At 35.6% G+C, this 24,871-nt stretch overlaps 1 non-coding gene and 1 pseudogene across 1 annotated transcript; both read right to left on the reverse strand.

Moving 5' to 3' along the window:
• Positions 1 to 24,631, reverse strand: LOC115301566 (annotated as a pseudogene).
• On the reverse strand, positions 15,722 to 15,825 carry LOC115303605. The gene has a single exon (XR_003914146.1). It is a non-coding gene; the product is annotated as a U6 spliceosomal RNA (small nuclear RNA).
• Positions 24,632 to 24,871: the final 240 nt, after the last annotated feature.

Below are 24,871 nucleotides of genomic sequence, written 5' to 3' on the forward strand. Positions count from 1 at the left end.
CTAAGTGCTGGTCTTCTTTTCTTTTGGTGTAAGCTTATTCCAAACCCTCTCCAGGACCCCTTTTCTCATGAAGAAGGTGATGGCAAAATTATGTTTCTACCAGTCTCTTTTCCCTTTGAACTGGTATTGAGTTTGGAGGTTTCACTAGATTTCACTCCATGTTTTGGGTAAGAGTACCTCACAGGTGCTGTACAGCTCAGCACCCCCTCCTGCATCTGGCTGAGGCACACAGTGACAGCTGCCCCCCTGTTATAATACATGTGCTTATGACAATTTTTACTTAAAAATTCCTTGTAAAAGTCAGCCATTTTTTCTGGTCAAATGTTACTTTTTGACCTGATCTGTCTCTCAGTTCCAGGCCTTTAACTTTCAGTCTTGAGTAAACAAATTCTTCTTTTTTCCTTACAAAATGTCAAATTCTGGTTTGCCCAGAACTCTTGGTTCCATTATTGTGTTTCTTGTCTTAATTCTCTTAGCTTTTGTTCCAACAGTGATTTATTTTTGAGGACATAAAAGTGAACAGATTGAAGGTTTGAAATGTTTCCCTGGGAATTCTGTCTAGTCATGACAGGATATTTTTGGAGGTCAGAATCCCGAGACCTGGCTTGATGCTGCATCCCAGCACTCTTTGTTGGGACTGGGAGTAAACTCAGAGCTTAGGCAGTGAAGGTCCCACGAGCTGAGGGAGAAGGGCCCTCCTCCAGGGCAACAAGGCCACCCTGGTCTGTGTGCCTGGCTGCCTATGGCACGTGGTAGTGATTTTTATTTGTTAAGAGAAAGTAAAATTATACACAATCCCATGACCATAGCACATGTCTTATTTTAATTTTTGTATTCTTTAGTTTTTATATCTGTGTAGTTACTCTGAGTTTGATGTCTCTATAGTGTTTGGGAATTCACTCAAATGAATTTCTTCTCTGTTAGAGAAGCTACTGGGTTTACTACAGCAATAATAACTAGACATAACTATTAGTATTTAATAGCTATTAGTACTATTGCAGTGGTGTATAGAACAATTTCTTTTCATGAACCATTCTTACAACCAAAACTCAAATTTGAAAGATGTGCAAAAAGCATTTTAAAATCACTCTATAAATTATTTTGACCTCAGTCATTTCCTTTTCTTTTGTTGTTCTAAACAAATACTTGCAAGTATAAAAGTAATACATAAGCACTGTAGCACTGTGTAAGGATTCTAGATTCAGACCTGGGCTTTTATCTTAGCCCTGTAACTCATAAATCACACATGTATCATCAATCTTTTTGAGCTTTAGTTTTCTCTTCTGTAAATAAAAACCATATATGATTCTTCTAAAGATTATATAGTGCCAAGTCATAGATTATCAACTCTGTGACTGTTAATTCTCATTCTATAAATTGTTTTTAAATATAAAACTTCTTTATACTATATTATGAGTTGATGTTATGGGTGTAGTCAAAATGATCAATGCAGAAAAACTCATGCTTATTTGAGCTCTCCTGAGCACATGTGAGGGTGTCCTTTGATTGATGGCTATAAATGATTATCTGAATACTTTACCTTTTTTATTCCCTAGCACTGCCTCCAGCTCTTAAGATTACTTGATTAACTAATGGTGTGAAGAACAAAACAAAACAAAACAAAAAAACTTAAAGCTTATAATAAGCAATGAAGAATTTATGAAGTTACAAAACTTTCTTTAAAACTATGAGTAATTGCATCAAAATTTTAACCGGAGAAATTAGGCAAGAAAAAGTAATAAAAGCCTTCCAAACTGAAAAGGAAGAAGTAAAATTATCTCTGTTTGCAGATGATATGATCTTATATGTGGAGAACTCTAAAGATTCTACAAAAAAAAATTGTTAGAACTAATACAACAAAGTAGCAGGATACAATATCAACACATAAAAATAAGATGGATTTTTATACATTAACTATGAATAATCTGAAAAGGAAATTATGAAGCATTTTCATTTATAATAATACCAAAAAGAATAAAACATTTAGGAATTAACTTAACCAAGAACACAAAGTATTTGTACAATGACAACTATGAAACATTGTTAAAAAAAAATTAAGGAGACATAAGTAAATGGAAACACATCCTATGTTCATGGATTGGAGGACTTATTTTGTTAAGATGTAGATACTGCCCAAAGAAATTTATAGATTCAATGCAATCCCTATCAACATCCCAGCAATATTTTTTGCAGAAATAAAAAAACCCAGCCTAAAACTTATATGGAATCTCAATAGATCCCAAGTAGCCAAAACAATCTTGAAAAAAGAGAACAAAGCTAGAGGACTCACATTTCTTCACTTCAAAACTTATTATAAAGTAACAGTAATCCAAGCAGCATAGTACTGGCATAAAGACAGACATAATTATCAATGAAATAGATAGCCCAGAAATAAACCTTCTCAAATATGTTTCAATGATTCTTGACAAGGGTGCCAAGACCATTCAATGGAAGGACAATCTTTCCAACAAATGGTGCTGGTAAAACTGTATACCCTATGCAAAAGAATGAAGTTGGACCTTTACCTAACACCATATTCAAAATTTAATTGAAAATGGATCAAAGATCTAAATGTAAAGCCAAAAACTAAAAAACTCTTAGAAGAAAACAAAGCAAAAGCTTCACAGTATTGGATTTGTCAGTGATTTCTTGGATATGACACCAAAATCACAAATAATAAAAGAAAAACTAGACAAATTGAACTTTGTAAAATTAAAAAAAATGTGCATCAAAAAGACAATATTAACAGAGTAAAAAAGGCGACCTACAAAATGGGAGAAAATATTTAGAAATCACGTATCAGATAAAGGATTAATATCCAGACCACATTGAGAACTCCTGAAACTCAGTAAATAGCAAACCAAACAACACAACTAAAAATCACCAAAGAATTTGAATAGACATCTCTCCAAGAAAGATTACAAATGGACAATAAGCATATAAAAAGATGCTCAACATAATCAATCACTAGGGAAATGCAAATTAAAACTGTAATGAAATCCCATCTCGTACCCATTATGATGGCTGTGAAGATTTGAAGAAATTGGAACCCTGGTGCATTATTTGTAGAAGTCCAGAATGGGATAACTGCTATGGAAATAGTATGATGGTTTCTCAAAATGTTAAAAACAGAAGTACGGTATGATCCAGCAATTCTACTTCTAGGTATATATCCAAAAGAATTGGAAGATGAATCTCAAAGAGTTATTTGTATACCCATGTATGATGCAGCATAATTCATGAGTTAAAATGTGGAAGCAACCCATGTGTCCATCAACTGATGGATGGATAAGCAATATGTTGTATACGTAGACAATTAAATATTATTCAGCCTTAAAAAGTGAGGAGATTCTGATACATGCTACAACATGGGTTGACCTTGAGGACATTATACTAAATAAAATAGGCCAGTCACAAAAAGACAGTATTATATGATTTCACTTACATGAGATACTTAGAGTAGTCAAAGCCACTCTACAGAAAGTAGAATGGTGATATCTAGGGGCTAGGAGAAAAGGCAAATGAAGAGTTGTTGTTGTTTTTTAAATGGGTATAGAATTTCAGATTTACGAAATAAAAGAGTTACAGAGATAGATACTGGTGATGGTTGCACAACAAACATGAATGTATCTAACACCACTGACCTGTATACTTAAAAACGAGTAAGATGGTAAATTTTACACTGTATGTATTTTACAATAAAAACAAATTGAAAAAAATTTTGAATAATATTTACCCCTAAAATTTCTCAAGGTCTTCTCATTTGTGTCAATTCTTTGTAGTTTTCCAGCATCATGCTTTGCCGAGTATACTGGGTATGACTTGAAGAAGCCCTATAGGTGTGTTCTTTGCTATACATCTCATGGAGGGAAAGAGTAAAGAATATCCAACTCTATTTGCAAAACTAGGTTCTGGCAGCTTGAGATGGATTCTGGTTCCCAGTACTGCAAGAACCAGTTGAATTCCTAGTCCCTTATAGATATTGAGGAGTACCCAAATATGCCACCACAAAAATATACCTCTTTGGCACATAGATTATTTTGAACTAAAGGCCATTGAAAACTAGCAGATGCAGGAAAAACCCTAAAAACAGGACACAAGTTTTCTTATTGTAAATGTAAAATTACATTTATAAAGGAAGTTTCTTTCTTTTTTTAAAAGTTTTTATTTTAATTCTAGTTAGTTAACATACCATGCTATAGAAATTGTTATTTCTAGAGATGTCCTCAAGTCTCTCCTACAAGTAAGAGGAAGGAGGACCTTTAACAATTGGCCAATTGAGAAGGTACCAATTTAAATCTGCATAACAAATCTCACCCAACCATCCCTATTTACCATACTTTTCTTAGTCAGTTTCACATAACTTACCTCCCCTTCTTAAATGCCCCAACCCCCTTTTTCTTGGTCAGTATTTAAACTCAAGCTCCAACCAATTATTTGGGTTTTACTCATCAGTGAGTTGAGTGTTCCCCTGTGTATATGCACAATGCACATGTTAACAACCTTCTGTTTGTTTTTCTCTAGTTAATCTGTCTTTGGTTAGTCTAATTTGCAGGACCCTAGCTAGAAAAACTAAGATAGGTAGAAGAAAAGATTTTCCCTCACTTACAACATCCTCCTTTTCTTTTTGAGCACCTCAAATCTGGGTTAAATTCATGTTGGCTCTGTAGCTGTGTCACTTTGTTTTTGATAAAGTTTAAGCAAAAAGCATCTTAAGTTAAATGTTTGGTCCTAACATTTCTTTCTGTTTTCTGTGATTTGACTGAGAAATCCACAAGTCAGGGATATACATGTAAGTTTTCCTTTCAGGTAGAGCAGAACTATTTAATGAATTATTCTAAACTAGTCTGTGGGCTTCCTCTCATCAATGGCTGTGATAGCTATATCAGCAGGTTCTAACGCATTTGAAGTGTTTGCTTCCTTTAAAATCTCCAACTTAATTCTTATTTTTGGTCTAAAAGGTACCTGAAGTTTTTAGTTCAACTGTCTGTCAGAGTCGGATGATGCTGACTTTAAGGAGTCTGCCCAATGCCTTTTTGACTTGTTTTTCTCCAAGGGAAAGTAAAAAATCTATTATTTAGGTGACAACTGATTCAGGTATGAATCACCAATGGGTATTAAAACTATCCCATTGATAAAGAATAGGATATCTACATGGTCTCAAAGTATCTAATCACAAATTACTAATTAATTACAAAAAGAAAACTAATATTTTTATAATGGAGAAACTTGGCAAACATCACCTTAACTGAGCAATCAAAGTTAACATTATCAGGCACCTGGGCGGCTCAGTCAGTTAAGTGTCCGTCCTTTTCTCAGGTCATGATCTCCCAGTTCTTGAGTTTGAGCCCCTCATAGGGCTGTGTGCTGACAGCTCAGAGCCTGGAGCCTGCTTCAGATTCTGTGTCTCCTTCTGTCTCTCTCTCTGCCCCTCTCCAGTTTGTGCTCTAGGTCTCAAAAATAAATAAATAAACATTAAAAAAGTTAATGTCACCAACAGTGAGAAAAATCAACATTATGTGCCTTGTGATGTGAAATACTGATAAGAACACAGTATCACATTCATAATATTCCTGCCAAAAATGCATATCTTGAATCTAATCATTAGATGTACCTAAAGTGAGGACATAAAACTGGTCTGTACTCTTCAAAAAATACCAGCATCATGAAAAATGAATGATTTATTTAAAATATTCTTTTAATATATATTTATTTTTGAGAGACAGAGAGAGAGAGAGAGAGAGAGAGAGAGAGAGAGAGAGAGAGAAGGGGAGTGGCAGAGAGAGATGGACACACAGAAACCAAAGCAGGCTCCAGGCTCTGAGCTGTCAGCACAAAGCCCAATGCAGGGCTTGGACCTGCAAGCCGTGAGACCATGACCTGAGCTAAAGCTGGATGTTTAACTGACTGAGGTACCCGCGTGCCCCAACTAATGAATTATTTTAGATTCAAGGAGAGACAAAAGAAACATAAACACTAAATGTAAAGTGTAACCCAGGATCCTACACCAGATTTTTTTTTTTGTTGCTATAAATGAAATAAGAACATAAGAATAACTGGTAAAATTACAATTTAAATAGTATTGTTCAAGGTTAAATTTCCTGATTTTGATCATTTTATTATGGTTATGTGAGTGAGTTCTCTTGTTAGTAAATATATACTGAAGCATTTAGGGGTTAAGGTGCATGATGTCTGCAACTTATTTCAAATAATTTAGAAAAACTGTAATATATATTTATTCTTTTGAAGGCTATATGGCTTCTTTTTGCAACTATCCAGCTCTGCTGTTGTAGCTGGAAAACATTCATCAATAATATGAAAATAAATGTGTGACTGAGACAATAAAACTTTATTTATAAAAAGAGGCAGTGGACTGAGTATGAAGAGGGGCTGTAATTCACCTACCTCTGCACTAGACTGGCATGTCCTTGACACTAAGGATTATGTGTTCTTATGTCTCTGTTTCTGTATTGCCCAGATCAAGACCTAGCATTCAGCAGGTCCTCAACAAATATTTGGTACATGAAGATTGTCCTGTCCTGTCCTACCTTTGTGCTAGGTCTTTGATCTCATGGGTTGCATAACTTTGGCTTAATTACTTGCTACTTCTTATCATGGTCTTATCACACTCAAGGTGTCAACCAATAAGTAGCTGTGCATACTTTGTAAGCCTGCTCTGGAAATCAGAAGTAGCTTTTTAAATTAAATTAAATTAAATTAAATTTTATTATTATTTTTTGATTGTATATTTCTGTGAGTACCTGACCAGAAAGAACACGGTAACTTGGCTGAGAAAACAAAACACAGAAATGAAAAAATTATAGAACAAAAGCAAATTCTTCCATATACCTGATAACATTTGTTTCATTCCTCCCTGCCTCAGTGCCCATATGTCACCAATCAATTAGAAGTCATTTCCTTTTCCTCTTAATTCCCATGGTACTCTATCTATAGGTTGAATTATAATAATATTTGCACATACATTTTCTCTATTGGTCCTCCCACCAGGAATAGCCCTGCCAGCAGGACAAACATATTCATCTCTATATTGGGGTGGCTTTGTCTGAGTGACTCTCTTTTTCATTCCTTTCATAGTCAATCAGTACTTCCTTCCCTTTTCTTGGATACATTCTTTCATTAGCTATGTTAATATATTCAATAAGTTGCATCAAATCTTGCAGGCTTCACTTGGCAAGAATTTTGTCTTTCAGGTGATTTTACCTATAAATGAATTATATGTAAGTACATAGTTTTATTCTTTGAAGACAATCTTGTTTAACTCCTATCCAAATTCTTTAGAGACCACCCCCACTAGCATTCTGTGCTGATAATTGCAGAAAGTAAATTAATGTTTTACTTATAGCTGCATTGAGGTTGGTATCATATTCTGAACAACAATAACTATCCTGATTGTGTGAGATGGTGTTTTAGGAAATCTCCTGAGGATTGTTCCTCCTTGTAATTACTTCACTTGAGCTTAGGTACCCTGCTGTTGTATTATTTCCATGTGCCTTAATTTGCATATTTCCATTGTGAGAAACATCTGTATTCATCCTTATTTCCTTCCCTCCAGTCTCAGGAGATGAAGTGTCCCTCCCACTGCTCAACTCACAGCAATCTGGCTTCTACTTATTCCCCACCTTCTTCACCCCATGACTGAGACTATTTTTACTGAAATAATGCACTAAAAACTCCATTCAGTGAATCCATTTCAATGTTTTTCTTACTAAATCTCTCTTCTACTTCTGATTATTGGGCAAACAGTTCTCAAAGCTCCATCCTCTATGCTTTTGGCTTTCCTGACATTATTTATTCTGATTCTAATCACATATGCCTAACCATTTTTTAAATTTTCCTTCACAGGCTCCTCCTCTTTTGCTACAGGTCTTTAACCTTAGATGCTTCTGAGGGTTCTTCCTATATTCAGACACTATTAATCTCTTATTTGTCTTATGTTGGGGGACCATTGATTTCTTTTCCTTTTTTTTTAGGTTTATTTGTTTTGAGAGAGAGAAAGCATGAGTGGCAGAGGGGCAGAGAGAGAGGGGAGACAGAATCCCAAGCAGGCTCTGCACTGTCAGTGCAGAGGCTTGAACTCATCAATTGTGAGATCATGACCTGAGCCAAAGTCAGTCATTCAACAGACTGAGCCACCCAGGCACCCCCCCAAACTTGAAATTTCTTAACAAGCTGTGTTGATATTAGGTATAAATTTTTCATGTCATCACAGAAATGTCTACCATATAATCTTCTCTTTTCAATGTTTTCTATTTCATTAGATATATGAATTAAAAAGGGAAGAAAGTTAAATACTTTCATAAAAGTATGAGAAATTAAATAAATACAAAACTACAGCTGGATATATGTTATCTTGTTTCTCATTTCAATGTCCAGGGTTCTTATACTTAACACTGGGTCTCTGGATATAAGTTTTATATCAATAAGTCTATCAGTTAAAATATTTTTGTCCCTAACAGAAATACTCCCTCAAACTGGCTTAAACAACAAAGAGATTATCTCACTTATCAGTTATTCCTCAGGTAGGGTGAGCTCCAAGGTTCGTCTCTTCAGTAGCATGAGGACATAGGTTCACTCTATTTTTCTAATATGCTCATGTCCTATATGTTACTACCAAGTACATTCTGTGATTTTTAAGGGTAATTTAGTCTTAGGAATTTCAACATAATTCTATATATCCACAAGTCAGTTCTACCCATTAGGTCTGGACATGGTAACATTTGAAAAAAGAAGAGACATCATTTTGTCCTGTGGCTCTTTTGTAGAAATACTATTTCCTCAGAATCACTAGCAGACTATATTTTACAACTCTTTGGCCACTGGATTAATTTTTTATTGCTGTCATAACAAATGGCCAGAAACTTAAGTAGCTTATAGCAACATTCATTTGTTACCTCATAGTTCTATAGGATAGAAGTCTGGGTGGGCTCTACTGGGATCTCTGTTTAGAAACTCACAAGGCTAAGGTCCACATGTAGGGTGTGCTGGACTCCTTTCTGGAGGAGTTGAGGAAAAATTCACTTCGAAGCTCATTCAGATTGTTCACAAAATCCAGTTCCCTGTGGTAATAAGACCAAGGTCCTCATTTCCTTGCTGGCTATTAGCTAAGGTAGATCTGAGTAATTTGGGGCTGTCTGCATTCCTCATCAAGTGGTTCTATTCTATCCTCATGTTTTGAATCTCTGACTTAAAATTTTTTTAATGTTTATTTATTTTTGAGAGAGAAAAAGCACAGGCAGGAAAGGGGCAGAGAGAGAGGGTGACACAGAATCTGAAGCAGGCTCCAGGCTCTGAGCTGTCAGCACAGAGCCGACATGGGGCTCGAATTTACAAACTGTGAGATCATGACCTGAACCAAAGCTGGATGTTCAACTGACTCAGCCACCCAGAAGCCCCATCTCTTGACTTTTTTTTTTTTTTTTTGCCATCATCTGAAGAACCTCTCTGCTTTTTAGAGCTTGTGTGATTAGATCTTAGGCCTGCCCAGATAATTTCTCTTTCTTAAGACCAACTGTGCCAAAGAACAGAACACAAGAATGAAAGTGACATCTCACCATATTCATAGGCTTCAGGGATTAGGGTGAGACATCTTTAAGTACCCATTTTAGAATTATGCCTACAATAGCCATAGTTGGGTCATAAGCCCTTTTCTGAACTAAGCATTGTCAAAGGGAATGAATTACCATAATTTACTCAGATAGTTTTCTGCAGTGGAATGGATATGTTGGGGAATAAACAACAATGTCCACTATGTACTCACATTATAATGCTTCTCTTGAGAAGTGCTAAATGGGCTCATATATTCTCCCTACTCTATGTATATATATTTCTTACAAAGAACAGTATATCCTATCACTACTCTATTTTCCTCCTTATTTATCACAGTGCTTAGTACACATTGGCTAGGGTATCAGTTAAACATTATTATTATTTTTTTAGTTTTTCTTTCTTCTTTTTAAAATATTTTATTTATTTTTGATGCAGAGAGAGACAGAGCATGAGAGGGGGAGGGTCAGAGAGAGAAGGAGACACAGAATCAGAAACAGGCTCCAGGCTCTGAGCTAGCTGCCAGCACAGAGCCTGACATGGGGCTCGAACCCATGAACGTGAGATCTGACCTGAGCCGAAGTCGGAGGCTTAGCCGACTGAGCCACCCAGGCACCCCAAGTTAAACATTATTTTAAGGGAGGAGAAAAAAAAAGACTTTTTGAAGAGAGACTTAGCATTTAAGAATAAAAAGAACAGAATCTGTCTTTCCTATCCTATCACAGTAAACTATCTTAAAAAAAGACAGGTGATTAACTTGTTGGGCTGATGGTTGGCAACAGTGTTATGGTTACAAATTTGGAATTTCTTTCATGTCCTTATGTAAAACATATAGTAGAATTTGGCAAATCTGCTGGTATTTGTTCAGCTGTTATAGGGTAAGTCACTTTTGATGTCTGGGAAAAACTTCCTATAAGAAATCATTGTCCACTTCTCATTACCATTGATGAGCTATTCATGGAATCATTAACTTGCAAGAGTCTCGAGTACTGCTTCAAGAGCTCCTCTCTAGTAATCACCTAACTTTTTGTTCTCTCATTCCCTCAGCCCATCCGCCATACCACTCTACCTGGTGAAACGTCAGGGCAATCTGATATATTTGCTCTATTAATATTTATTATAGACCAGTCTAGATAACAATGTAAATGTCATTTTTCATACTCCTCTTTTCATGTGATCCTCCAGAAGCTGTTTCTTTTGTCCATGATGATGACTTTCCTTTAAAGAAGAGAATTTTCTCACTAGGCAGGAGTAAGTAGAGACATATTCCTATTAGAGTCTCTTAAATAAGGATTTACCACAGGTGATTGTACCATCTGGTGGAAGTATACACGATGTAACTAGGCAAGAATTCTCCAAGAGCCTGAACCAGGGTTGGGAGATCATCCAGGTAAAGTGTACATTCTGTTTATTTGGCTGATGTGATGTCCTGAATGTCAAGATGTGGTTCAAGAGCTGATAAACTTTGTGAAATGTAAATAATTTCAGAAAATGAAGCGATAGTGAAAACATTATATAGATCTGGGACTTTTGCTGTAAATATGGTACTTGTAGCAAATAAAAGGTCAACTGGCTACTAAATTGAGTAGACCTTAATTATTTTCTATTGTTTCTGGATGAATTTATTCACTTTTAAGCATGAAGAAACAAGGTTCCTAACGGGATATAATGAGCAAACAGTGAAGTAAGAAACATTCACTAGCATCTGATTTTAAGCATTCAACATCAATGGAATCATCAATCCACTTTACTATATTATAGTGTTTTATTATATATTAACAATATTATAAAAATGTACATTTGATAGATGTGAATGTTTAACATCCATAGGTTTTTGATGTATTTCCCTATAGGTATTCTCTCTGGGAGACTTAAATTATTCATCCAATGATGGAATTCTGCTTGCAGTGTTCATAAATAAGGCCATAAAACACGGTAAATTGAAAACATTATACTGTCAAGAACTTTTACCTTTATTGTCACATAGGTTTCCTATTAAATTATTTACATGTAACTATTTATAAAACTAAATTATTTTATTTGTGAATAAGAGGATGAATGACTTTATTAGCATAAATTGGTAGAATTGTGCCATCTAGTGCCCTTTTTGAAAAAAACTTGTTTAAAAAATTTTTTTGTTTCCAGAATCTTAAACATAAATAAATTTTTTTTGGTTTATTTATTTTTGAGACAGAGAGAGACAGAGCATGAACAGGGGAGGGGCAGAGAGAGAAGGAGACACAGAATTGGAAACAGGCTCTAGGTTCTGAGCTAGCTGTCAGCACAGAGCCCGATGTAGGACTGCTAGATCATGACCGGAGCCAAAGTTGGACACTCAGCTGACTGGGCCACTCAGGTGCCCCTAGAATCTTAAATATTACAGATTAAAAAATGAGTCTAGAAATCTATTTTTCCATCCCCTAAGTATTACAGATAAAAATATCAGTAAAAAAATGAAAATAAAGTTAGGACACGTGTTACTGGAAGAGTATATTCTAGGCACAGGAAAGAATTCTAGAAAATACCCAGGAATTGGTGTGGTCATTCTAAAAATTTCCCAAGATTTGTTTACTACACCTATTATAACATTTTCTGTGAAGTGTGTGTTTTAGTGGAGAGTAGGAATAAGAAGAATCTGACTAAAAGACCACTAGATAATGAGATTCTTGGTAGTTGGGGTTGAAAGAGACAACCTTCAAGAATGCGGCTTTAAGATTCTTCTCTCATTCTTTACTTTTCCTGATATGTTGCCACCTCAGGCTCTATCCTGAGAACTCGCATAAGCAGAGATGTGTACAGGTTTGTGTGCTTCTGTGTTGATAAGAGGGGAAAAGGTGACCTGGGTTGTATTAGAATAAATGGGGGGAAATGTGAGGGAGAAGGCAGCAAAAATGAATGACATTATATTTTAATGTCCTGGTAGCTGAAATTAATTTGACAAAAAACTTTGGAATCACATTTACCCAGGTTTGGGTTTGTGTGAGCTTGGAATTATTGGATTACTTTTGGAGACTTAATTTTCATAGAATTTTTATATAATTGTCTTTGGTGCAAGCAAAGAAAGGTAAATTCAGATACCTTATTAAATAGTTGTATAAAACATGACATATCAGTTCCTTGTAACTATAAATATATTAGGAAAAATGTCTTCAACTATCTACTATATACGTGGGACCCATGCACATTGCCTATGTTAGTTATTCAGCCTGTTCCGTTAGGCTAAAGATTTCTTTTTTCTAGTAACCTTCATTAAACTACTGATCATGCACCATCTTGTGACTTCCATTATTTTCTTGACATTCTTTGTATCTTGAATTGCCACTTAATTTACATTTTTAGTACTTGCCCCAACTACTATATCTAGATCTGTATCCATATCTGTATCATCTACATATCTATAAAAATGTGTAGAAGACCTCTTAGTATCTTGTTTATAACAGGGAATTAATAATTACTTGTTACCTTATTTACTGGGCTTTAGTAGAATTTTCCTTTACCCAGGTAAAGACATGTTATCAACAAATCCTTTGTATTACAACCATGAGAAAAAAGTATATTTCATCAAACACATTTGAGATTTCACAAGCACTGTGTGACTTAAGATCATTACCTTATTTTTTATTTTTAATCATGGTAAAAAAAAACACTTAAAATTTACCATCTTATTTTTAAGTGTACAGTTCAGTAGTGTTAAGGGTATAAATGTTGTTGTGCAAGATATTTCCAGAGATTTTTCAACTTTCCAAATGGACCTCTATATCCATTAAGCAACTCCCCATTTCCTTCTCCACCAGCTCCTGGCAACCACCATTCTTCTTTCTGTTTCTATGAGTTTGACTACTTCAGATGCCTTATATACGTGGTATTTCTATTGGTCTTTTTGTGATTGGCTTATTTCACTTAGCATAACGTCCTCAAGTTTCATCTGTGTCATAAGCATGTGACAAGGTTTCCTTCCTTTTTAAGGCTGAATAATATTCAAAGTAATTGTTTTTAGAGCATGAGATTTAATCAGAAAACTTAATGAATAAGATCTGGAAATCAATTTAATGTGGTCTACGTATATAAAAGAAGAATACAGATCCATATATTTAGTAAAACCCTATACAATGCTGAAATAAATTCTAACAATGGAGAATCTTCTAAAACTATTGTAAGCTCCTTGGGACTATTATGCAAGACAGGAGGTTTTTAAAAATGCCATGTAATTACATTCTTAAATTTTTTAGCAACAATTTATAAGTTGAACCACATGAGATTTGTACCTCACTACCATGTAGTTTCCATTTTAATGTAATCAATTTAAATGATGAGAAGTGTCAAGTTTACTGATTTCCAATCTTTAAAAAGCATACATCATAGTTTAAAAGAGTTTTCATTTAGTCTTCATTTTACTTTATTAGAAGAAAAAGTTAAATACCTTACCATGTCATTCATACTTTTTTAAACAAAAATACTGCATTTGGTATATGTGTGCCTTATTTTTCTCACCATTAAAACATATGATCAGTAAATTGTTAACTGGAACAATCCATTATAGGAGGACCCAACACAGAGGAACCCACGATAAGGGCAGGGAAAGCAAAATAAAGATCAGATTGCAGCATCTGTCTGGATCTCAAATCCAATTTCCAGAGAAACAGAAGAATGAGCAGTTGCCACTGCTTTTCAGTCAGGTGATTTATTATGCAGACTGATTTTGGTCAAAGTTAGTAATAGAAACATGTTATCTGTCCCTTCCTGAGAAACTCCTCAGTGTGCAAACTTCATTTAACCCATTTTTCCATAACTTAATTTTCTTCATGACCTTACACTTTTGTGGTAGAACCTCTCCAACTATTTCTCCACATCTTCCCCCATTATGGACCTCAGAAGACCACATATGGCTCTGCCTCCAATTACTGTTTACCTCATTTGGCATTTGGTTTTTCTCATCAAGGTATCATTTGAATCATATGGGAAGATACATATTTCCCAAATGAGCCCAAATGGGTGTACGTGTGTATGTTGCAACTATTACTGGAACTATAACCTGACCTACCTTTCACCATGTTCTTGTTTTACCTCACTCATGGCATTAAAACAATATAAACATTTCACAGTTCTCCCTGTTCACTCCCCCTCATTTTGTCTCTTTCAACCGAAGTTTCACACATTATATTTTATTAAATAAACCTGAAGCATTTCTCTTATAAAAAGTTAATAAATGTGATAATTATTTATTCTTTCCTAACTCTTCCCCTATTTGGCCCACATTTTCTCCCCAACTTAGGCTAAACTATTAATGTCCAAATATGCATCCTTTCATATTTACTCCATGCTTAATCATATACATAAATATATATGCACATATACATTTAACATGTATAGTGGTTTTTGAGGGTTTCTTGGTTTTAGAAAAATGATGTCTCACATTTGTCTGAATCTTGTTCTTCTCAACAATACCTCATGGAAATCAGGCCAACTAACTGCAATAACTTTAATTCAATTTTTAAAATGTCTGCATAGTATTTTATGTTGACATGACTAGTCATTCCCCTCATTAATAGGTATTTCATTTTTTTATTGTTGTTGACTTTTTATACAGTATAAAATTGGTTTAAATATATGGATAAAAGTATGTATGTATCTCATTTTATGATGTAGTATTTATGTTTTATGGGATAGCTATGGTATATTCACAGATACCTTTACAAAAAAGGGATAGTTCACATTTATCCATTGTGAAATTATATTTTCTTGCACCTTCCCAGAAAATGTTTTATTGGTCTTTTAAATCTTTGCCATTCTGGTGATCAAGAAGGTGATATTTCATTTCACTCTGATATGCATTTCCTCACATTTCTTTTAAATTTCGATATTCATATAAAGACTATGTTTTCTCTAAGTTTTTTCTCTAGGGGTTAAGCTCTCCCTTGCCCATATATATAATTTTCTAGATTTCTACACATTAATTTTAATGTTCCATTTTTACATTTACATTTTAAAACTTCTGTAAATTATTATTTTTATTTTTTTCTTCTAAGATTTTATTTAAATTCAAGTTAGTTAACATATAGCATATAATGTAGTATTGGTTTCAGGAGTAGTATTTAGTGATTTGTCACTTACATATAACACCCAGTGCTCATCACAATTAGTGTCCTCCTTAATGCCCCAAAATATGGAATGCTTCATAAATTTGTGTGCCTCCTAGCACTGGGGCTATGAAAATCTTCCCTGTATTTTCCAAATGAAAATTATTTTTTTAAATGTGCAAAATAGGGGTAAATTGTAGTGTCTTTTAAATTGGGTAGTCAGTGTGTCAACAGAATTTATGAAGGAGTTCATTCTTTTCTCAAAATACATTTGTCTTATATTAAATGGCTACATATATTGGAAAACATTTCTGGAATTTTTCTTCAGTTCTTTGGATCTGTTTGTTTTTAGGCCAATAGGACACTGATTTGATTACAGTAGATTATAGCTACTATATTTTCTAACATTTGGTGAAGGAATTGTTCTTCACCATTCTTTTTTTTTTAATCAGTCTCTATTCAGCCACATTTATTATATGAAAAAAATTAAACTGGAATTCTAATTAAAATTGTACAAGATTATATATTAATTTGGGCACAACTGGCATTGCCTTCCCATTTAACTTTGGTGTCTTTCCATTTGTTTAAATCTTCTCTATTTAGGTTCTATGCCTTTCCCATTGCATAAATCTATGTATATAATTTTTTAAATTATTGCAAATGATTTTTTTTCCAAATTTCTTTTTAGTTACTTATTAATATAGATTTAAAAACTACTGGTTTTATATATTTAAGTTGAATCCAGTCACTTTACTTATTTCTCTCATTAATTCTAAGGTAATTTTAGTACATTTTCCCGTGTCATTTTGTTATCTGATCACATCTCAAAGGCAAAAATGTTGGGAGCTGTCTGAACTCACCAGCTGAGTGAAAATTCCTGGTGAGGGTACAGCAAGTTTGCATGGTCTCTTGCCCCCACACAGTTACCAGAATCTACCCTCTTGCAACTTTCATTTCTGCTTGGGTACCAAATCTTGGAGTGCTTTGCTGATTAGTGTCAGGAGCGGCCTGTCCCCCTGCCCCATCCCTGAGGCATGACTGCACCTGGTCAGGGAAAAGATGAGTAAACTAGATACACCCTAATGCAACTAAGGCAAGCAACATATAATTTTCCTTCTAGCTGAGCAATAAACTGAAACCGACTACTTTCTGGGCCTGGACACCTTTGCAAAAGTCACTACTGCTATAAAATGTATCAATCGTCTTTGGGACTGTGAGAGCAAGCATTCTGTCTCCTGAGAATCCTGTTTTTCTGGGAAACTTTCTCTTAGAGCTATAAACAGCCTAATGACCCTTACTCATAAAAACCTGAACTTTACTAAACAATGCTATTTCCCTCTTGGTTAAAGGTCATTTCCTTAGCACTATACCTGAGGTTTTGTAAAATATACCTGCCCTTCCCATATAATAGCATCAGTGCCTGTAGCTAAGTTTTTTTTTTTTTTTTTATGACAATCATTACTACTAGAATTGTAACTTCTGCAGAACCCATGTCCTGGAAAACTGTAAAATTTATCTATGAGAAATCATTTATAGCTGTTTCTGCTCCTTGTATGTTACACCATAAATAAAGCTAGAGAATAAGACAGGGCAGAGATGCCTGCCTGGTGATCAGAAAGAAATTCGAGGCTCTCTCACTCTCTCTCTCACCAACACTGTCCATCCTTCAGAGGAACCCGTGACCTGCTGGAGCTGGACTTCGGCACAAAAAGAATTTTATGACTCGTTTTTGTTTAATATGTTATTTTACTTTGGCACAAAAAGAATTTTATGACTCGTATTTTGTTTAATATGTTATTTTACTTTATTTTATTGTATTCATTATTAAATAATAATTTTGATAGAAGCATGTTTTTTTAATTTCAACTGGAATAGTTCTAGTGTTTTGCTGTGTAATATAGTATTTTCTAATTTTTAAGTATTCTTTATTATATTTGAATAATATCCTTCAAGTTCCATTACATGTAGAATTTTTATTAAAAATTGTCCTTTAATTTTTGTCAAATGCCTTTTCTGCATCTATTGATATGAGCATACATTAATTTCACTGATAATTTGCTAATGTAGAGAATTGTGTTTCTGAAATGGAGCCATCCATGCAATCATAGAATTTACCTATTTGGTCTTATTATGTTATCTTTTTAAAACAATGCTAGATTCTATTTGCTATTATATTTTTTAAGTTTACTTATTTATTCTGATGAAGGTGTAGAGGGGCAGAGAGAATCCCAAGCAGGCTTTGTACTGTCAGTGCAGGGCCTGACTTGGGCTCAAACTCATGAATAGTGAGATCACAACGTAAGCTGAAATCAAGAATCAGATGCTTAACTAACTGATGCAGCCAGGTGCCTCTATTTGCTATTATTTCACTAAAAATTTTTGTATATATACTATAGATATTATTTGTATTATTGTTTTTTGGTAGCCTCTTGATTGTCTTTTGATATAAAAGTTATACAGGTATCATGAAGTAAAATGAGAAGTTCTATCTTTATAATATGATATTTTGTAAGTAATATTGGAATTATCATTTTTTAGGTTAGATGAAACTTAGCTATGATTTTCATCTGGTATACATGTCTGGTTTTAAAAAAATATTTATCTTATTTTTGTTGAGAGAGATATAGAGAGTGAGAGCATGCAAGCAGGGGAGAGAGAGAGAGAGAGAGAGAGAGAGACAGAGACAGAGACAGAGAGACAGAGACAGAGAATCCCAAGCAGGCTCTGCACTGTCTGCACAGCATATGGCTAACTAATCTTTGACAAAGCAGGAAAGAATATCCAATGGAAAAAAGACAGTCATTTCATCAAATAGTGTTGGGAAAACTGGGCAGCAAAATACAGAAGAATGAACCTGAACCAGTTTCTTATACCATACACAAAAATAAAATCAAATGGATGAAAGACCTAAACATAAGACAGGAAGCCATCAAATTCCTAGAGAAGAAAACAGGCAACAACCTCTTTTACTTGAGCCACAGCAATTTATTACTTGACATGTCTCCTGAGGAAAGGGAAACAAAGCAAAAATGAACTACTGGACCTCATCAAGATAAAAAACTTCTGCACAGTGAAGGAAATGATCAGAAAAACTAAAAGACAACTGATGGAATGGGAGAAGATATTTGCAAATGACATGTCTGATAAAGGTTTAGTATCCAGAATCTATAAAGAACTTAACAAACTCAACACCCCAAAAGCAAATAATCCAGTGAAGAGATGGGCAGGAGACATGAATAGACACTTTTCCAAAGAAGATATTCAGATGGCTAACAGCCACATGAAAAACTACTAAACATCACTCATCATCAGGGAAATACAAATCAAAGCCACAATGATATACCACCTCATACCTGTCAGAAAGGCTAAAATTAACAACTCAGGCAACAACAGATGTTGGCTAAGATGTGGAGAAGGAGGAACCCTTTAGCACTTCTGATGGGAATGCAAATTGGTGCAACCACTTTGGAAACCAGTATGGAGATTCTTCAAAAAATTAAAAATAGAACTACCCTACAACCCAGCAATTACCCTACAAGGTATTCATCCAAAGGATACAGGAGTGCTGATTCAAAGGAGCACATGCATCCCAATGTTTATAGCAGCATTATCGACAATAGCCAAAGTATGGAAAGAGCCCAAATGTCCATCGACATTTATATATATATAATGGAATATTACTCGGTGATCAAAAAGAATAAAATCTTGCCATTTGCAAGAAGTTGATGGAACTGGAGTATATTATGGTAAGCAAAGTAATTCAGAGAAAAACAAATATATTATTTCACTCATATGTGGAATTTAAGATACAAAACAGATGAACATAAGGGAAGGGAAGCAAAAATCATAAAAAACAGCAAGGGAGACAAACCATAACAGACTCTTAAATACAGAGAACAAACTGAGGGTTGCTGGAGAGGTGCTGGGTGGGGCGAAGGGCTAAAAGGGTAAGGGGCATTAAGGAGGACACACGTTAGGATGAGCACTAGGTCTTATACGTAAGTGATGATTCAGTAAATTCTATTTCTGAAATTATTGTTGCAGTATATGTTAACTAACTTGGATATAAATTTAAAAAAAGGAAAAAATGTGCTATCTAAATGCTATGAGTAATAAAAAAGAGATGTTCTCTAGAGTTTACCATTCATAGTAAGAAGTGAAACAAGGGCTTTCCAGGCAGGAATAAAGTCTTGAATAAAAGCACAGAGATAGAAAAAGCAAGGTTTGTTGAATATGTAACTTGTGTGAATGGGGAGTACTGAAAGATAGACAAATTGAAAGGTAGATTGGCTTGTTTGCCAATGCCAAGCTTACACCATATGTAGCAATAGGACATTTCTGAGCATGAGAGTGACATTCTCAAAATCGTACTTAGGAAGATTAATCTAATTATAGAGTGTGAGATAAACTGCAACAGAGAAGTTAGAAAAGGGATTCCAGTTGAAATGTTGGAATACACCAAACAAATACGAGAGAGTATCAATAAAATGACAGTGAGAATGCAGTGAGAGGTGGTTTTCAGAAAGATCACAGAGATGGAAACAATAGAACTGGCACTTGTTTGGATCTAGGAGCACAAAGAGAAGTATCTAAGAGGTTTTAAGGTTTATTATGGGAAGATTCTGCTCTTCTGAACAGAAAAGAGATTAGAAGGATGATCTGGCTTTCCAGAGGAAAAAATGAGCTAAGAATTGAGAATATTTGAAGTGATGGTGGATCACTTATATTTCAATGTTTAGCAGACACTTGGAAATGCATGAATCTCAAAGAGGATACATGGTTTGAGAATGGATCATTACCAAGGCAGAAAGAGAGAAAAGGATGGGAGAGAAAGAAAATGAGAGTAAAACAAAAATTAGAGGAGACAGCAGGTGCTCTTACACGAAAGTATAATGAGAACCTGGAAGATAGGGTACCGTGGGCACCAAAGGAGGGGAAAGTTCCTCAAAAGGGTGATTGTACAAAAAACCAAGGTGTTTCTTTTTTACATTGACTCCCTTCTCTTTGGTAATACAGCCTGGTACCCAGAAATAGGCTATATTTCTCAGCCTCTTTTATAGCTACATGTGTCTGCTGACATAGTTTGGGCCAATGAAATGTAAGCACATATTTTCTGTGTTTCTCCTTGGAGGCCTCCTTGAAAAGGAAGGGTATATACTTTTACTTTTCCTTCCTGCTACTTTTAATGGTTGTAACTCCAGCAAATAAGTTTTAGACCACCAGCTCATTTCAGACTGGGAGGCACACATCAAGAGATGGAGCAGAACAGAATATCCATGGCAGTATCCCTGCCATGAAGGAGCCACGATATCACTGAAAGACTACCTCCAGATTTTCCTTTGTTAGATGAGTAAACAAACACACAGCTAATCTCAAATAAGAATTGAGAAAAAAATTATGTGTGATAGCAGAGCACAGTTGGGGACATTTCCCTCAGAATGGCTATGAAAACAGCTCTAGAGTCAAACTGACTGGCTTTAAATCTATCTCCATTATTCATTAACTATGTGATACTGGGTGAGAAATGTAATGGCTGTCAGTATATTAATAGAGATATTAATGGAATCTAACTCAAGTTATATGAGAAATGGCTTGGATTGTTTATGTAAGGTGCTTCACACAGTGCAAGCACATAGTAGGTGCTCAGTAAATGTAAGTGAAAAAAAATCAGGTGATCACTGATAACATGCTGTCATTTTTTAAACACATTTCATGAAATTCTGTAATTTCAGAATCATATTAAGTCTGCAGTTCAGGGGAAACTGGGTGGCTCAGTCAGTTGAGTGTCTAACTTTGGCTCAGGTCATGATCTTGCTGTTCATGACTTTAAGCCCCACATTGGACTCACTGTTATCAGCCTGTCAATACAGGCCTGGTTCTGGATCTTCTGTCCCCCCTACCCCTTCCTCTACCTCTCCCCTGCTTGTGCTCTCCCCCCTCAAAAGGCTGTAGTTTATATAAACAAAATACTGAACATAAAATATACTTTGTAAGCTTCAACTTATTATATAAATAACATTTTTTACCATTTTAACTAGAATGCATACCACTTTTACAGTGTGACCTTTCATAACACTGATGAATACATTCAGGTGTATCATACATGCTAAGTGATTTATAGCCATTATTTGATTTTTATTTTTACAAAAGGCAAAACAATGAAAAACCAAGTCATAACGGGTTGAAGAATTCAGTTTCAATTCAGCTTTATAATATTTAAAAGGTATTTAAGGCTATGTAAGGCAGAATTCCTACATCTCATGCAATACCCTGGACATCACCTGTTATCTCCTTATCAAAATGTTATAAGGAAAAGTTGGTACTTTGAAGTTCTTGACTGCAATTAACATATTGATAAAGAATCGATTTGATTTATTAAAGTTTCATTTTAGAGTTTATTCTAGTTGTAGCCAATGTGGAGGAACGGAAAGAATTTTGTAGTCAAATAAATCTTAGTTCAAATATAGGTTCCATTTCTCATGAACACCATGGAAACACCTGGATAGGGCAATTAATTACAATTAAAAGTATTTTTCAGGAATTGAGAAATGCTGAGCCAAATTCTTTATTTTGTATTTATATGTGATAACGATTCTGTGTTAATGTACTTCTTTCTTCTGTAGCACATTCATTCTAAACTATTCAGGAAATATTTACCACAATGAGGGATAATGAAAATTATTTACTGTTCTTATTTAAAAATATTTTCCTTTTTCTTAAAGTTAAAAAAATTATTTACTTATTCTTGAGAGAGAGCTTGTGAGCAGAGGACAGGCAGAGATAGAGAGACGGAGAGAAACCTAGGGAGACTCTGCACTGTCAGCACAGAGCCTAATGCAGGTCTTGAACTCATGAACTGTGAGATCATAACCTGAGCCAAAATCAAGAGTTGGACATTTAACCTACTAAGCCATGAAGGCACCCCTAAAAAGATTTTCCAGGTCTAAAATACGGTGTATCATTTTTGTTACTGAACCATAAGATGGCTGAGAAAGGTGGAGAGAATAGCCACAGTGATCAAGGAAATACTGGCAGTATTTTCACACTAAAAGTGTTTTAAAGAAAGACTATGCTAAGAATGTATATTCTGAGAGACTCCAAGTATTACAAAATTATAAAGAGTGTAGAAGTTGTACCTGCATTAGATATAGAGATGTGTTATTTAATAGGATCTGGCCATAATACACAGTAACATTAGAGTCCTGCTATCCTTCTATGAGGTCCTTGAGGACCTTACAGTGAGGAGGCAGGAAAGATAGAGAAACACTGTATTCTTAGCTGGTACAAAGGTCTTAAGGTCACAAACTGGCCTTTAGAGATCTGTAAATGAGCTAGGATAGATTCTATGAGGAGCTCCTGTTGTCTAAATCAGGTTAGGCTCACTGGCCAAAAATCAAATCAGATAGAAAACAGATAAACCCGCTTTACCACTCCCATTCCCAATCTCAAACCCAAATCAATCCCAGGAAAGAGTAATCTAGGCGATGGTAGACATGAACAGCCAGAAAGGGGTTGTCAGTCTGCACCAGTGTCTACTGCAAAGATGGCCGAGATTGGATTTGCTTTCTGGGTTTATATTCTTGTTTGGGTCAAGGGAAAATGATGCCCTTCAGAATGTCCACCAATAGAAGGCTAATTTAAAAGCACTACTGGAATATCCTCCAAAGCATATAGGTTTTTCTCTTTTCACCTCTGTGACTCTTTTCTTCATAGTAAGTGTATTCTAGATCTCAGTGGGTATCTGTGCAAACTTGGGAAAATAAGGTTTAAATAACTTTGAGAAAACTATGAGGGCTTCTGTAAGCATGCTAAGAGAAATGAAGTGAGAAAGGATCGCTGATCAGTATCTAGTTTCTTAGCAGAAAGAGGTAGTTTCCAAAGAGCTGCAATAATTTTTTCTTATTTTATACATCTCTCTTGTCACCTCACATTACGGCTGATACACATCTCTTTCTCCATTCCACACAGAATGCCAGAGGCTGAACTTTCTTGTATCTTTGTATTCCCACAGTCCAGCGGAGTACACAGTATATGCCAATGTGTGTTTTTTAAGTAAATAAATAATTATTCAGCTAGCTACTAAGTAGGGAAAAAAAAGTTATTACAGGTACATTCTTGAGAAGCATACAGCCTTTTATGGAGAGCATTCTAATATTTATGGAACATCTGTCCCCACTGAATTGAGTATCACAGGGTGGTCTACAGAATCTAAATACAATAAAAGTTTTAGTAGGTACAAATTAAAGTACTGTAGCTCATTTGGGGGCAAGGCACAGTCAAGGCAAGATTTATTTAAGGATGATTAGATTCTGGAAAGGATTCTTGCTGAAAAAGCAAACAGCCTGAGACACCTAGGTGGATTCTGACACGGATTCCTTAAGACAGCTGCAAAAGCCAAGTTCCTTTTGTCTAAGCTTAAGAGACTCTGGTTCAGCGGCGACGGACTGCTTTCGGAAGCCTTTGCTTTGCTTTACAGAGTGAGGAGTCAATGCTGCCGTAGCCTGGCGTGGGGCCACAAAAGCAGCTTTCAGTTACCTGAACTTTGCATTGCCTCGGTCGGTCAGGTTTTTGTTTCCTCCCTCGGATTCCCCGTTTCTTTTCACTACCAATTCCTGAGTTTCTCGTCCTAGTTTGGATTATCTGTATGATAAAGTTAGAGGTGTTTTCCCTCTGTGGGTGCGAATGTATCTGCAGTGGGAGCGGGCGCTGAGCGTGCAGAACCCAGGCTCTGCTTGGAGAGAAGGGTTTTTCTTTCAGTTTTTTGCCAGCTGCCCTCACTGGTTTATAGCGGAAAGGGATCATTGTCAAGTGGGACCTAACGTACTCTAACGTGTTTTCTAAAGAGTTTTTTTTTTTTCGATAACCCCAGGACCTGAAGCAATTGGAGCCTCAAGAGGGGATCCAACGTCCGCACGGCCACAGGGTTCAGGAAACAGTGAGCACCGAGCGGAAGGACTGTGACGAGGCGGCGCTCGCGTCCCAACACGCATGCTCGGAGAGCTCGGCCGCGGAGGGGAGGAGCATTTTAACCTCTCTCCCCTAGAGACTTCCGGGGCAGAGAGCGATGGGCGGAGGGAAGGCCGGAAGCACAGCGAGTTGGTCCCCACTTCATAATCTCCTTTCTTGGCGGAGCGCCTAACCTGTCGCCGGGAGATCTGAAAGATCTTTGAGTGGGATATTTTATCTCTGGTTGCACTCCCTTTCACTTTAGCACGGGGTTAGAATTTTGA

Source organism: Suricata suricatta, chromosome 1 (genome assembly GCF_006229205.1).
Source record: "Suricata suricatta isolate VVHF042 chromosome 1, meerkat_22Aug2017_6uvM2_HiC, whole genome shotgun sequence".
Taxonomy (NCBI): Eukaryota; Metazoa; Chordata; class Mammalia; order Carnivora; family Herpestidae; genus Suricata; species Suricata suricatta.